The 16,079-nt window shown below is 44.0% G+C and overlaps 1 long non-coding RNA gene across 1 annotated transcript in view; it reads right to left on the bottom strand.

Annotated features, from left to right (window-relative positions):
- Positions 1-3,718: 3,718 nt before the first annotated feature.
- Positions 3,719-16,079, bottom strand: part of LOC130682367 (uncharacterized) — a 301,911-nt gene continuing 289,550 nt past the window's right edge. The window contains exons 3-4 of the long non-coding RNA XR_008995589.1: positions 4,774-4,848; positions 3,719-3,809 (exon numbers count right to left, since the gene is read on the bottom strand). This is a non-coding gene — a long non-coding RNA (uncharacterized LOC130682367). The remainder of the gene's footprint in view (positions 3,810-4,773; positions 4,849-16,079) is intronic.

Below are 16,079 nucleotides of genomic sequence, written 5' to 3'. Positions count from 1 at the left end.
GATTACTGGTACACCATTGTACTTCTCATTTTTCCTCAACTCAACAACTGAATTGCTGTAGTAATATGAGTCTGGGTTTTTGAAATCAGTGGTTTTTATGATGTTCACGAATTAAAAGAAGTAATAACCCCCAAAAGAGGGAAGTTTGGACCCTCAAACAAACATGGAACTCCACAACACTCTCTTGGATCCCATATGCTCCTGTCTACACATAGGTGTTTCTTTTTATTTGACAATCCTCCAATCAACGGTGATCACGCCGATGTCCATCAAACATGGTGGTAAGCAAAGCACCAAGTATACTTCACTGTCTACAACAGGCCCAGAGGAAGGATACTTGTGGTATTCAGGAAGCACTTAGTCAATGAATGTGGCTAAATACAGTCAGCAAGCGAGAAGGAGGGAAAAGCGGACAGAGGACAGAGATATGGGTTCAAGTCCCTGCACCACCATTTACTGGTTTTGTAAGCACACGTTGCTGACTCTACCTGCAAGTGTCTCAGTGAACCCAATGCTCTCAATACGGCCTACTCACCTTGCAAGATTTTTGGAAGCATAATGTAGGAAAGTGACATAGGCGATGTTGTTAACTGTTTTGTATATAAGGACAGAAGGGCACACAAAAAGATGATTGATTCATAGACAGATAAATAGATGACAGATGATAGATAGATAGATGATAGACATGATAGATAGATGATAATCATGATAGATACATAGGAATAGAGGTAGATAGATAGATAGATAGATAGATAGATAGATAGATAGATAGATAGATAGATAGATAGACAGATAGATAGATAGATTGATAGATAGATAGACAGACAGACAGACAGATAGATAGATAGATGATAGATAGATAGATAGATAAATATATAGATAGATAGATAGATAGATAGATAGAGAGATAGATAGATACAGATACATACCAATTAACAGAAAGCTATTGCTCATAACCGGGAGATAAATGGTGAAAGCACATAGCGATACTACAACCAAAAAGGAAGAATGAAATGCCGTTTAAAAAGTACAGTAAGCAGCCATAAGAAGAAAACAAATCCTACCATTTACAATGATGTGGGTGGAGCTGGATGGTAGTATGCTCATTGAAAAGGCCAGGAGGAGAAAGACAAGTACCAAATGATTTCCCTCATGTGCTGAGTATAAAAAAAAAAAAAACTGATGGAAAAAAACAGCAGCAGAATCGCAGAACCAGAGAGTGGACTACCAGATCCCAAAGGGAAAAGGACTGGGCCGGGTGGGTGAAAAGGGACGGAAAAGGGTGGGAAGAAAGAAACGGGACATTATTTTTAGCATGAATAATACGTGGGGTCGGCTGGGCATGGGGAGGGCTTTACAACACAGAGAAGAAATTTAGAGATTCTACAGCATCTTACTACACGTTGATGGACAGCGACTGTAACGGGGTGTGTGGGGGGGGCCATGGTGAAGTAGTATACAGCATCCAACTACACTGATGGACACCGACTGTAAGAGGTTTTTGGGGCGAACTTGGTGAAAGGGGGATCCTAGTAAACATAATGTTGTGCATGTGATTGTAGATTAATGATCACAAAAAAAGCATTTTAAAGTGCAATAAGGGCACAGCTCTGAATCATCAGTGTAAAAGGACAGGCTTTGAGTGCTCCAAACAAAAGACACAGGTTTAAAAGAAGGGATGAAAACTCAAAAACAACTACGTGCTCCCTTACAGGAGACTCACTTGAGATCCAAGGACACAGACAAACTGCAAGCCGAAGGGGTAGGGAGAGGTACCCAACACAAGTCAATCTGAAAAACAAACAATCAGTCAAATGGATTCTGTCTGTGCCCCCGAGACAGTCAGTAGTAAATAGACCTATCTGGCCACCGTGAATGCTTTTTGTTTGGTATCAGCAGTGCCCAGCCATAGATTTAGTGGTGCAGCAACATCCTTCTCATTTTCTCTCAACTCAACAAGTGAATTGCTGTAATAATATGGGTCTGGGCCTTTGAAATCAGTGGATTTTATGATGTCCACGAATATAAAGAAGTAATAACGAGGTAAAGAGGGAAGTTTGGACACTCAAATAACACTTCACTCCACAACACACACTTCTCTCCCAACTGCTCCTGTCTAGAAATCAGTATTACTTTTTATTTGACCCTCCCTCCTATCAGGGTTTGTCACGCCGATATCCCTCACACATGGTGGTGAGCAAGCACCAAGTTTACTTTTCAGTCGAAAAATGTCAAAGAGGAACGATACTTGTGGTCTTCAGGGAGCACTTAGTCAATGAATGTGGCTAAATACAGTCAGCAAGTGAGAAGGAAATAAAAGAGGAGAGAGGACAGAGACACGGGTACAAGTCCCTGCACCACCATTTCCTGGTTTTGTAGGTACTCTTCTGACTCGACCTGCAAGTGTCTCGGTGAACCCAGTGCTCTCCTTACGGCCTAGTTACATTGCAAGATTTTTGTAAGCATAACGTAGGGAAGGGACATAGTCTATGTTCTTTACTGTTCAGTATACAAGGACAGATTTTCAGATAAAAATATGACTGATTGATTGAATGATAGATAGATAGACAGGCAGATAGAAAAATATAGGTAAATATCAATGAACACAAAGCTATTGCTCATAACCAGGAGAGCAATGGTGAAAGCACATAGCGAAACTACAAACAAAAAAGAACAATAAAATCCAGTTTAAAAAGTGCAGTAAGCAGCCATAAGAAGAAAACAAGTCCTATCATTTGCAACAACGTGAATGGAGCTAGAGGGTATTTTGCTCAGTGAAATAGGCCAGGCAGTGAAAAACAAGTTCCGAATGATTTCACTCATGTGTGGAGTATAACAACAAAGAAAAACTGAAGGAAAAAAACAGCATCGGATTCATTGAACCCGGGAGTGGACTAACAATTACCAATGGAATGTGACTGGGCAGGGTAGGTATGAATTGAGGGATAAGGGCAGGGGAACGAAAGGGGACATAAGGATTAGCATGTATAATGCGGGGTGTCGGGGGCACATGGCGAGGGCTGTACAAAACAGAGAAGACAATTAGAGATTCTACAGCATCTTTCTACATGCTGATGGACAGCGACTGTAACGGGGTGTGTGCGGGGGGACATGGTGAAGGGGTCTGCAGCATCCAACAATGCTGATGGATTGCCACTATAACGGGTATTATGGGGAGGACTTGGTGTACTTGGTGATCATAATGTTCTTCACGTGATTGTAGATTAATGATGACCAAAAAGATTTTTTAAGTGCAATAAGGACACAGCTCTCAATTATCAGAATAAAAGGACAGGCTCTGAGTTCTCCAATCAAAAGACACATTGTTAAAAGAAGGGATGAAAACTCAAGAACACCTACCTGCTCCCTTACTGGAGACTCACTTGATATCCAAGGACGAAGACAAACTACAAATTGAGGGGTGCTGAAAGGTACCCTAAACAAGTGAAACTGAAGAGAAAAAACAGAAAAAAGATGTGCTGATGGGATTAATGACGCAGGCTCACATGAGAGTGGAGCGGAAACCTTCTCCCAAGATCAAAACCACATAAATACGTACTATATGGAAATAGAACAACTATAACAAATCGTGGAAGAGCAGCAGGGAGGAACGCTGCTGCGGCAGCCTTTCACCTCAAGGAGAAGTGTGACGTACAGCCGTGGAGATGTGCTCTCTGAGCACGAACCTACCGTACATGTGGTGCATACTGGAGGATCGGTGGGGTTGGAAAGCAAAGGGAGGCAGAAGACTTCGAGAGACTTGAGGTTCCAGCCACTTGTGGGACAACAGAGGGATCCACATCCGGCCGCTGTTTGACAAAAGAAAGGCGGACTGTCTGAGAGACTTCCTAACAGCGAGAGAACTGCTAAAGGGGCAAGGCTTCCACACGGCTTGCCACTCAGGAGAAAGTACAGGTGCGCCAAACTGCGCGGGTGCACTCTGCCCGGCAGGCGGGTTAGCTTTCAGGAGCTCCGGTCGCTCCATCCCCCTGGCTGGCCTCGCAGCTCCGAGGACCCTTACCGTGCTGTGAGTGGTACATAGCCTCCCTCCCCGCCGTCACCGGCCTGCAAAACGGCCGCCCCGACCTACGGCAGCTTCTCCCTGCATGCTCTGCACTCTGGCCCTGGCAGTGGAGATGGGTACTGTTGCCGGGAAGCAGGAAAGACCTCTTTACTCCCAGTGGGAATGGGCACCGGCACCGCTCCCCTTGGACCCCTGCCATCCAACCAAGGGCTGTGCATCTCCAGAGAGTAAAGCATCTGGTAGCTAGAGTGCACCACCTACAAATATGGACCTTCAAGGGAACCTGGTAACTGACCTCAAATCAATCTTCGTGAGAAAGGGATCTCAAAATAAACATCAGGAGCATGCTCATGGAGCTACAGAAAACAAAACAGTCAATTTCTCTCGAACGCAATTCTCTCTCTACTCTCTCTCTCCAGGAAGCGCTGCTGAGGCCCTGTTCCGAGAGGGGTGCTGCGACTGCCCAGCAGGAATGGCACAGCTGTCGGGTCCACCCCGGCCAGTGCCAGGACAGTCCCACACGGGCTCTGACTGAACTGCAATTGGGGGACGCTGCACGTCTAACTCCGCAGGAAAGACAACAGTGCCGCATGCTAGCTTTCCCATCAATGGCTAGAGGCTACGTGGCTCCATTGATACCAGGTGACATCAACACCCCGGGCTTCATATCCTTGGCAATCTTTTCTACCTATGACACGTGAAAGCAGCACATGGAAAGATACAACCTACCAGTCTCCACATCACCTCACCTCTCAGTTTTACACTAGATGTTCCTGCATCACAGCTTCTCCTCTTCGTTCCAGTTTTCTCGGCTGGTTGGTGTTCTTAAAAAAAAATTTAGTCAGATTGGGAATGAAGTGGTAGGCGGTTTAATAAGATTCTGTTTGAACACCATCAGTAGAACCAAAGGCATCCTTCTGTATGGGAGAATGTATTCACTGATGACATATTTGATAAGGCATTGCCATCCAAAACATGTATCAAGAGCTCATGAACCTCAACACAAAAAATGCAAATAAATCCAATTACAAAATGGGCAGAGGATCTGGACAGACACTTCTCCGCATAAGTAATTTCAGGTGGCTGACAGGCACATGAAAAGACGCTACACATTGCTAACCATCAGAGAAATGCCCATTAAAACCACAATGGGGTATCACCTCACACCAGTTAGGATGGCTACCACCCGAAAGACAGACAACAACAGATGTCGGCAAGGGTGTGGAGAAATGGGAACCCTCCTACACTGCTGTTGGGAATGTCAGTCAGCTCAACCATTGTGGAAAGCAGTATGGATGATCCCGAAAAAAACAAAGAACAGAAATACCATCTGACCCAGGAATTCCTCTCCTGGAATTTACCCTAAGAGTGCAGGAGCCCAGTATGAAAGAGACAGATGCACCCCTATGTTGATCCAGCACTCTTTACAATACCCATGAAATGGAAGAAACCTAAGTATCCATCAGGAGATGAATGGATAAATGCCCCGGCCAGTGGGGAGTTCAACAAGGGATCGAGGGGAAGTTAAACTGGATGAGAAACAAACCAGACACAAAGAAGGAGACCAAGTCGAAAGTGTTGTCAATGTCTCAAAGTTTATTGTTACAAGGCAGATTATATAGGAGATAGGAGGGGGAAACATCCCCAGCTGAAATGGCAAGGATTATCTAGGTTGCTATGATACCTAAATGAAGAATGTTCTCTGGAAAAGATCATGGGTGGGGGATTACTGAGAAAGACAGAATGTTTTACTAAGGAAGAGATATTATCACAGCAGCTGCTTAATCTCTATCCCAGCGTCTATTCTCAAGTTGGTCAACTGATCTTTCCTAAACGGGGCAGAAATTAGAGGCCTAGGCGAAAAGGGCGAGACCATTGTTTCTATGTCCTACGGCTCCCGATATCTCCTCCCTTCTTTTATAGAAAAGAGGGGTAGGCCTGCTATTTAGCGGTGGGCATTAACGAATTTGGGGATTAGTGACTTGGCTCCTCCGAGACTCCCCATTTATGGGGGTCAACTTTGGCCCTTGGTATCTTTTGTGGAGGGGAGGAAGGGCGTATTTATTTTAGATACTAACCTCCATGCAAGACAGGTTTTTCTCTCAGGGAATTCAGAGGCGGTTCACGGACCTTCCCTTCCAATGCTTAGCTTCGCAACCACATTGGTGCCCATATCGCACTCACTTTATTGTGAGCCGATATGCATATGTCTGTATCCTATCCAGCTTCTAAAGGAGGGGAGTCAAAGTGCACATCATAGCCTTGGTCCACCAGGACAAAACGGTGACAGTGGAATTGTATCTGTCTGCCGAGGGCCATATTGATCTGTTCTTTAATGAAGGTGGTAATTCTCTGGAAGGCCCAAGGGCCAAGGAAGAGCACAAGCATGAGACTAAGGAAGGGTTCTAGTATAGGGAGAAGATAAGGAAGAAACATGCTCATCCAAGACCTTTGGGTATTTTCAAACAGTTTTTTCTTTCTTTGCACGAGATCTTCTTGGAGTCTTTTTATTTTGTCACGAACTACTCCAGTCTTGCTTTCATAGAAGCAGCATTTCTTTTCTAAGGCTAAGCAGATTCCGCCTTGTTCCGCGGTGAGAAGGTCTAGGCCACGTCTGTTCTGTAAGACTACTTCTGCAAGGGAATCTATTTGGTCTTGAAGAACTTGTAAGGTTCCGCGAAGAAGGTGAAAATGAGAGAGTTGATGGGCTTCATCTTTTTATAAGGTGCTGTTAAGAAGTGCGAATACACCAACAAGGATCCAGTAAGTGGTAACAAGAATAGTCTGCTGTACAAGGGTCCACTGGTGAAGGGTGGAAGTGGCGAGTCGTATGCCTAAGATAAAGGCAAGGACTAAACCGACGACTAGAATCTATGGAGAGAAGAAGAAAAAGGATGTCTCAGGGGATGTCACCACACTGAACAGTTGGATAAGAATTTTAAAAATCTTATGGTAGATCTACTGGTTTAATCAAACGCTCTGGCAGCCAGCGAGCAGCTCCTTCTTTGGTGTCGAAAACACAGGCAGATCCCCTACCCCATATGAGTATGGGCTCGGGGCCATTCCAATGGGATGTGAGGTTGTCTCTCCACATGACAGTGGCATAGATTTATCATGTTGTGGGTGCCAAAGGCGACCAGCTGCAGGTTTGCCATGAGCATCCAAAGTTAGAAAATTAAGAATAAACAAGGCACGATGAAGAATATTTCTTGGAGAGCCTTTCATGGGATATAAATCTCCCATTTTTAATTTGTGGAAGGTATGTTTAATAGTTAAATGGGCTCGTTCGACAATCCCTTGACCTTGGGGATTGTATGGTATGCCTGTAACAGGCTTAATTTGTAATTGGTGACAAAATTCTTGGAAATTTTTTCCAGTATATCCAGGACCATTAGCAGTCTTGATAATCTCGGGTTTTCCCATGACACTAAGACAATTGAGTACATGAGCAATAAGATTTTTTGAAGCTTCTCCTACGTGGAGGCTGGCAAAAATAAATCCACTAAATGTATCTACAGTAACATGAAGATATTTAAGATTTCTGAATAAGGGGACGTGTGTTACATCCATTTGCCCGATCTCATTGGGAACTAGGCCCCTAGGGTTCACACCCAAGTGAGGAACAGGCAGGAGAGTGACACAATTTGCACATTGTTTAACAATCTGACGGGCTTGTTCTCTAGTAATTTTAAAAAGAAGACGTAAGGTTTGAGCATTATGGTGGTGTAAAGAGTGAGCTTCTTTGGCTTGAGCCGCAGGATCAAGCTCAACGAGAAGACAAAGTTGGGTAGCTTTATCGGTCACAGCATTGCCTGTGGCTAGAGGTCCAGGAAGACCACAAAGGGCAAGAATATGGCTTATATAAAAGGAATGTTGCCTGGAATGTATGCACTGCTGGATGGAAAAAGACAGAGGGGTGGCATTTGTAGTGGGTTTTATATAGGGCACGGTCTCTAAAAGGGGAATGGATTGAGCAATATAAGCACTGTCTGTGTATAGGTTAAATGGAGTATTTGGGAGTTGTTGAAAAACTTGTAAAATAGCGAAGAGTTCAACCAATTGAGTGGAGTGGAATGGGGATTGTAGGGAAGTGATTTGATTATCTACGGTGAAGGCTGTCACTCCGTTGGAGGAGCCATCGGTGAGAACTTGGGGTCATTAGGATGGGGTTGGGAGGAGGTCAATGTAGGGAAAACAAATGGTTGCGTCCTTAGAAAATGGAGAAGCTTGTTAGCAGGGTAATGATTGTCAAGGGCTCCCTGAAAAGAATTGCAGGATGTTGCCCATTCATCGTCATTCTCTATCAACCACTGGATTTAGGTAGGGGAATAGGGTAGGATAATTTTGTCAGCGTCTTTACCGAATATTTTCCTGCTCTGTTCGCATCCGATTTTTATCAGTTCAGCCACCCAGGAGGTATAGGGGATAAGGACTTTGGCTGGGAAGGCAGGTAAATGGAAACAAAAAAGATGACCCTCTTGCCAGAACACTCCGGTGGGTGTAAAATCAGTAGCACAAATGACTAGGAGAAGAGGCTTCTCATAAGAGATAAAGGTGACCCTTTGGTTTAGAATTGCAGCTTCCAATGCCTTCAGGGCTTCTAGGGCAGGGGCTGTTAATGAGCAACTCGAAGTAGGATCTGGGTCCCTTTAAGAATATTAAACAAGGGTTTAAGCTCTCCAGTAGTTAGCATGAGATAAGGCCTGAGCCAATTAATATCTCCTAGAAATTTTTGAAAATCATTTAAAGTATTTAAGCTAACGGTTCTAAGTTGAACCTTTTGTGAAAGAATCTTATTATGAAAGAGTTCAAAGCCTAAAAGCAAGTAAGGGGGTTTTAATTGAATTTTATCATGAGCTATCTAAAGACATCTCTGGTAAAGGCCCTAGAAAGCTCTTGGGAATAAGCAAGGAGTTCAGTGGGGTTAGGACCAGCCATGAGGATGTTGTCCATGTAATGAATTAAATATGTAGAAGGCCATCTTTGTCTAAATGGGTCTATAATTTGAGCTACAAATTTTTGGCACAGCGTAGGGCTGTTTGCCATTCCTTGGGGCAGAACTTTCCATTGGAATCTTGGCATACGGCCTTTAAAATTAATCACCAGTAAACTAAATGCAAAAGGCTTGCAGTCTTTAGGATGTAGGGGGATTGTGAAAAAGCAATCTTTTAGGTCAATTATGATTTAACAGTATCCCACTAGAATCGCCACAGGAGTGGGAGGCCTGTTTGAAGGGCCCCCATAGGTATCATAGCTTTATTAATTTTTCTAAGATCTTGAAGTAACCTCCGTTATCCTGATTTTTCCTTTATCACAAAAATAGGAGTATTCCAGGGGAAGGTGGTAGGCTCGATATGGCCTGCAGCAAGTTGTTCCTGTACTAACATTGTGGCTGCAGCCAGTTTTTCAGAAGTTAAGGGCCATTGATCAACCCATACAGGGTAATTTGTTTTCCAGGATATTTTATCTGCATGGGGTACAGGCATGTCAACGGCCGTTATGGTAAATTTTCATAGCCAATTCCAGCATGATCAGTTTTTATGGTGACCGGGACCGGCTCTTTTGAGCCCTGAGAGTGTTTGCCCAACCCTTGCACAGGGCGAAAGCCTTAATTGAGCATCTGGTGAGTGACTAGTTCATTACGGCTGCACATAATGAGCTTCACTTGAGAGAGTATATCTCTGCCCCAGAGGTTGATAGGTAGGCCTGAAAGCACGTAGGGCTGGACAGTACTGTGATTGCCTTCTTAATCTTCCCATTGAATAACTTTTTAGCTTTGTAGGGGGTTGGAGGTCTGTCCAATACCTCTAAGGTGAGTCATGGAAGCGGTGAGAGGTCAAGATGAAAGCCAATCCTTACTGGAAATAGTTGTGGCATCCGCGCCGGTATCTATAAGGCCTTCAAAGGTTTTTCCTTTTAATTTTTAGTTAAGAAGTTGTCTTTTTTGAGTGATCTATTGTGCCCAATAAACATCTGATGATCCAAACCCATGGGGGCCTCTCTTTTGCTTTTAGCTAGGAATTTTATCATCGAGGGGGAGTAATATTAATTGAGCAATCCGTTGCCCAGGGGAAATGGTAATTGGTCCCTGAAAGGCTGTAGCCATAAATTTAATTTCTCCAGTATAATCGTTGTCAATGACTCCTGGAGAAATAGTGAGGCCCTGAATAGTGGAGCTGGCACGACCCATTATAAGAACAAAGGTGCCTTGCGGCAAAGAGCCAAAAATCCCCATTGAAAGAATTTGATTTCCCATTTATGGGGTCAGTATTGACTGGGAGGTGGAACAGAGGTCCAGTCTTGCGCTACCGGTGGTTGCTCCAGAGAGGAGAGTGATGCTGGATTTTGGACTGACTGGGGAACGAACCTGATGACACCAGGGTTCTATCATGGGTAGGTTTTGGGGAACTGGGGTGGGCCCTTTATCAATTTTCCCTGCTTTGGAGGCAGAGGATTAAACTGTATATCAGCCTTGGAGCGGTATTCGGAGGCCCAATGCTTACCCCATTTGCATCGCGGTCACAGGAATGATGGGAGCGATTGTTTGGTCCTAGGGGCTGTGCACTCTCTTGAAAAATGACCTGTTTGCTTGCAATTAAAGCAGGTCTTGGGCCTGGCTCCCTGAGTAAACTCTTTAAGAGCTCTTCCTATGGCTATTCCGATATTGCGAGATGTTGGGTCATCGACACAAAGTTTTATAAAATCAGAGAACTTTTTGCCGCTGTGATGGGGACGCATAGCTGCTTGACAAGCTGAATTAGCATTTTCAAAAGCAAGATGTTTAATGAATTCATTATCTGTTTCCTCCCTTCCCATGAGGCGTTAGGCGGCCCCTGTAAGGCGGCCTGTGAATTCACTGTAAGGTTCCTGCGGCCCCTGTCTAACATTGTCAAGAGAGGTGATAACTGACCCTTTAGAAGGGAGGCTCTTCAAGGCCTTAAGGGCTGCATGTTGGATTTGTGTGAGTAAGCCTGGAGAAAACTTAGCCTGTTTTTCATTTGTGTCATAGGGGCGATTGCCCAGAAGATTGTCTAACATCCAGGATTTGGAAGGACTGCCGGCAGCCATATTGCGGTATGCAGTATCCTGGCATCTTTCAGTGTAATCAGCTTTCCGTAAGAGAAAGTCACCTCTTGTTAAGGTGGCTTTAGTAAACATGCCCCAATCATTAGCTGTAAGCCAGTCTTCGCTTAGAGACTCTAACAATGAAATAGTACAGGGGGCAACAGGGCCATATGAGGAAACAGCATTCTTTAAGTCTTTTATACTTTTAAATTTAAGGTGGCGGTTCCGATGAGTCCTAATGGTTGAAGTTGCATTCTCGTCCTTTCCCTCAGTGTTTTCTGACTCAAGCTGGGATATAGGCTCCTCTGCATCCGTATCTGCCTCTTCTGATTCTCGTGGTTCATCCTCATTTGACTCTCCCTCAGTCGGTTCTCCCTCGGTTGGTCTAGTTTGGGATCGGGTCACCGGGAAGACATGAAGGGTTTTATTTTTGGTTTTAACTTTCTGAACGGGGGGAGCAGAGGGAGAACTTACTTTTATTTTCTGAACAGGGTGGTCGGGGGGAGCTTATTTCTAAGTCAAGTTCACGTAATTGCCTAAACAATTGGGATCTCTCCCTTTTGTTCTGAAGCAGTGCCTTAAGGGACTGCGCCTCCCGAGAGAGTTTAACAGTGGCTTGTTAAAGGGGGTGGTATGTCTTAGGGCAGTGGTATGTTATAGGGCGTTGTAGGTTATAGGGTGGTGGACCTGCACCTAAAGGTGCTTGAGGGGGCCAATCAAGATTATGGTGCTTACTGGCAGCGTCTTTTATTTTGACCCCCTCTTCAGGGTAGATTGGATCATCATCAGGGCTGTTGGACCTGAGAACGGCAGGACTGGGTAAATAGATTTTTGGGGGGGCCATTAGACGGTGGATCACCCTTAACCTCGGGCATGGGAAAGGATAAAGAGGGACAATTAGAGGCTGGGGAGGATGGATGAAGTTCCTCGGAGACTTCCTATTTTGGAGAGAAGTTTGACTGGTTTTAAACTTTCCCTTCAAATAATTTTCACTTTCGTCAAAAATCTTTGAAACATCTGGGTGACAGTGGCGGACCTGCAACATATCGTTTATGAAATTCCAATAGAAAATACCTGTACTGGGACCTTCTCAGGGTCAAAGGAATGATAATAATCATTGAGGCAGTTACCAACTCGGCGCCACTGTTTTTCATCTACAGTTTCTTCCTGGGGGAAACATGGGCCGACATCCTCTAGCAAGATAAAGTATTTAACCAAACCTTTTTTCTTAACCCGTATTCCTCATGTCTTGAGAGAAGCCTTAAGTCCCTTAAGAAATAACTCATGCTTATTTAGTGTTTGCCCCATGACTGCGTCGCATTCCTTACCTTTATCGATCTGTGTCACAGGCGGGTACTCCTGTGGTGATCTTCATGCGAATCTTGTATCACCGGTGGGGTGGTGATCCAAAGAAAGAAGGATGCCCGTCCATATTAGCGATGTCCAGATCAGGCTTCGTACCTCGAGCCCCACATTGGGCGCCACATGCCCCGGCCGGTGGGGAGTTCAACAAGGGATCGAGGGGAAATTAACCTGGATGAGAGACAAATCAGACACAAAGAAGGAGACACAGTCGAAAGTCTGATCAAGGTCTCAATGTTTATTTTTACAAGCAATATTATATAGGAGCTAGGAAGGGGAAACAGCCCCAGCTGAAGTGGCATGATTTATCTAGGTTGCTAGGATACCTAACTGAGGAATGTTCTCTGGAAAAGATCATGGGTGGGGGATTACTGAGAAATGACAGAAGGTTTAACTAAGGAGGAGATGTTATCACGGCAGCTGCATAATCTCTATCCCAGCGATCTAATCGCAAGCTGGGTCAATTGATGCTTCCTAAACGGTACAGGCTTGAGAAAATAGAGGCCTAGGTGAAAAGGGTGAGACCATTATTTCTATGGCCTACGGCTCCCGACAATAAAGAAGCATTTGTACATACACACCATGGAATATTATTCAGCCATAAGAAGAAAAGTAATCCTACCACCATTTGCAAGAACACGGACGGAGCTAGAGGTTGTTATGTTCAGTGAAATAAGCCAGGTGGAGAAAGACAAGTACTCAAGGATTTCACTCCTCTGTGAGGTATGAGAACAAAGCAAAAACCGGAAGGAACAAAACATCAGCAGACTCACAGAACCCAAGAATGGACTAACAGTTACCAAAGGGAAAGGGACCTGGGAGGATGGGTGGGAAGGGAGGGATAAGGGTGTAAAGGGGCATTACGATCCACAAACGTATTGTAGGGGGTGGTGGGCCACGGGGATTGAAGCATAGCACACAGAAGACAGATTCTATAGCATCTAACTATATTGATGGACAGCGACTGTAATGGGGTGCAGATAGTGGACTTGATAATGGTGGGGAGGGGTGAGGAGGGGGAGTCTAGTAACCACAATGTTGTTAAAATAATTATACATTACTGACACCAAAAAAAAAAGTGACTCTGTTTGAGTGCCCAGAGAGACAGTCAGTAGAAAATAGCCATTCCCGCAACCGTGGATGCTTTGTGTTCAGTTTGGCAGTGCCCAGTCATTGATTCAGTGGGACAGGGAGGAACTTTTCATGTTCTCTCACCTCAACAACTGAATTGCTGCAAAAATGTGCGTCTGGGCTTTTGAAATCAGTGGACTTTATGATGTTTACAAATGTAAAGAAGCAATAACCAGATACCAACGGAAGTTTGCATGCCAAATAGAACACTTTACTCGACAACACACACTTTGCTCCAAACAGTTCCCTCTAGAAATCAGTGTTCCTTTTTTATTTGTCCCTACTCCTATCAGTGGTGAACACGCCAATGTCCCTCAAACATGGTGGTGAGTAAAGCACCAAGTATACTTTTCTGTCTACAACAGGCCCAGAGGAAGTGTACTTGTGGTCTTCAGTGAACACTTAGACAATAAATGTGGCTAAATAAAGTTATCAAGCGAGAAGGAGTTTTAAGAGGACAGAGGACAGAGATACGGGTTCAAGTCCCTGCACCACCATTTACTGGTTTTGTAAGCACACGTGTCTGACTAGATCTGCAACTGTCTCAGTGAGACCAGGGCTCTCCCTACGGCCTAGTGACCTTGGAATGTTTTTGGAAGCATAATGTAGGGAAGTGACATAGGTGATATTGTTAACTGTTCTGTACATAAGGACAGATGTGCAGACAGAAAGATGATTGATTCATAGATAGACAGACAGATAGATGAAAGATGATAGATAGATGATACACATGATAGATAGATGATAGGAAGCTAGATAGATGGATAGATAAATAGAAGGATAGAGAGATAGATAGAAGGATATATAGAAATATAGATAGATATACAGACAGACAGAGCGAAAGATAGATACAGATACATATCGATTGACACAAAGCTGTTGCTCATAACCAGGAGATGAATGGTGAAAGCACATAGCTAAACTACAAACAAAAAGGAAGAATGAAATCCAGTTTACAAAGTGCAGTAAGCAGCCATAAGAAGAAAACAAATCCTACCATTTGAAATGACGTAGATGGAGATAGATGATAGTATGTTCAGAGAAATAGGTCAGGCGGAGAAAGACAAGTATCAAATGGTTTCACTCATGTGTGGAGTATAACAACCAAGAAAAACTGCAGGAAAAAAACAGCAGCGGACTCACAGAACCCGAGAGTTGACTAAAAGTTTCCAAAGAGAAAAGGATTGGCAGGGTGGTTCTGAAGGGAGGGATAAGTGCAGGGAGAAAGAATGGGGGCATTAGGATTAGCATGTATATTGCGTGGGGTTGGCGGGGGCATGGGGAGTGCTGTACAACAGAGAGAAAACTAGCAGTGATTATATAGCATCTTACTACTCGCTGATTGAGAGCGACTGTAATGTTGTCTGTGAAGGGTACATTCAGAAGGGGTCTATAGCATCCAACTATGCTGATGGACAGAGACTGTGACAGGTTTTTGGGGGTGGACTTGGTGAACGGGGAGCATAGTTAACATAATGTTCTTCACGTGATTGTAGATTAATGATAACAAAAAAATTTTTTTAAGTGCAATAAGGGCATAGCTCTGAATCATCAGAATAAAAGGTCAGGCTCTGAGTGTTGCAAACAAAAGACACAGGGTTCAAAGAACTGACGAAAACTCAAGAAACCTACGTGCTTCCTTACAGGAGACTCACTTGAGATCCAAGGACATAGACAAACTACAAGCTGAAGGTGTGGGCACAAGTACCCTACACGAGTGAAACTGAAAAACAAACAATCAAACAAATGGATTCTGTTTGTGCCCCCAGAGACAGTCAGTAGTAAAAAGCCCTATCTGGCCACCGTGAATTCTTTTTGTTTGTTTTCAGCAGGGACCAGCCATAGATTTAGTGGTGCAGCAAAGTCTTTCTCATTTTCTCTCATCTCAACTAAGTTTCTGTAATAATAAGAATCGGGCCTTTGAAATCGGTGGGTTTTATGATCTTCACGAATGTGAAGTAATAACCACCTAATGAGGGAAGTTTGGACACTCAAATAAATATGCCACTCCACAATACACTCTTAGCTCCCAACTGCTCCTGTCTTGAAATTGGTGTTCCTTTTTATATGACCCTCCGTCCTATCAGCAGTGATCATGCCGATGTCCTTCAAACATGGAGGTGAGCAAAGCAACAAGTTTACTTTTCTGTTGACAACAGGCCCAGAGTAAGGATACTTGTGGTCTTCAGGGAGAACTTAGTCAATGAATGTCGCTAAAACAGACAGCAAGTGAGAAGGAGATGAAAGAGGACAGAAGATAGAGACACGGGTTCATGTTCCTGCACAACAATTTACTGGTTTTGTAGTACACACGGCCGACACGACCTGCAAGTGTCTCGGTGAACCCAGTGCTCTCCCTACAGCCTAGACACCTTGCAGGATTTTTGGAAGCATAATGTAGGAAAGTGACATAGGCTATGTGGTTAACTGTTCTGTACACCAGGACAGATGTTCAGACAAAAAGATGATTGATTAATTGATTAATAGATTGACAGAT

This window comes from Manis pentadactyla, unplaced genomic scaffold, assembly GCF_030020395.1.
Source record: "Manis pentadactyla isolate mManPen7 unplaced genomic scaffold, mManPen7.hap1 scaffold_34, whole genome shotgun sequence".
NCBI lineage: Eukaryota > Metazoa > Chordata > Mammalia > Pholidota > Manidae > Manis > Manis pentadactyla.
This window is presented reverse-complemented; position numbering and strand designations above follow the sequence as displayed.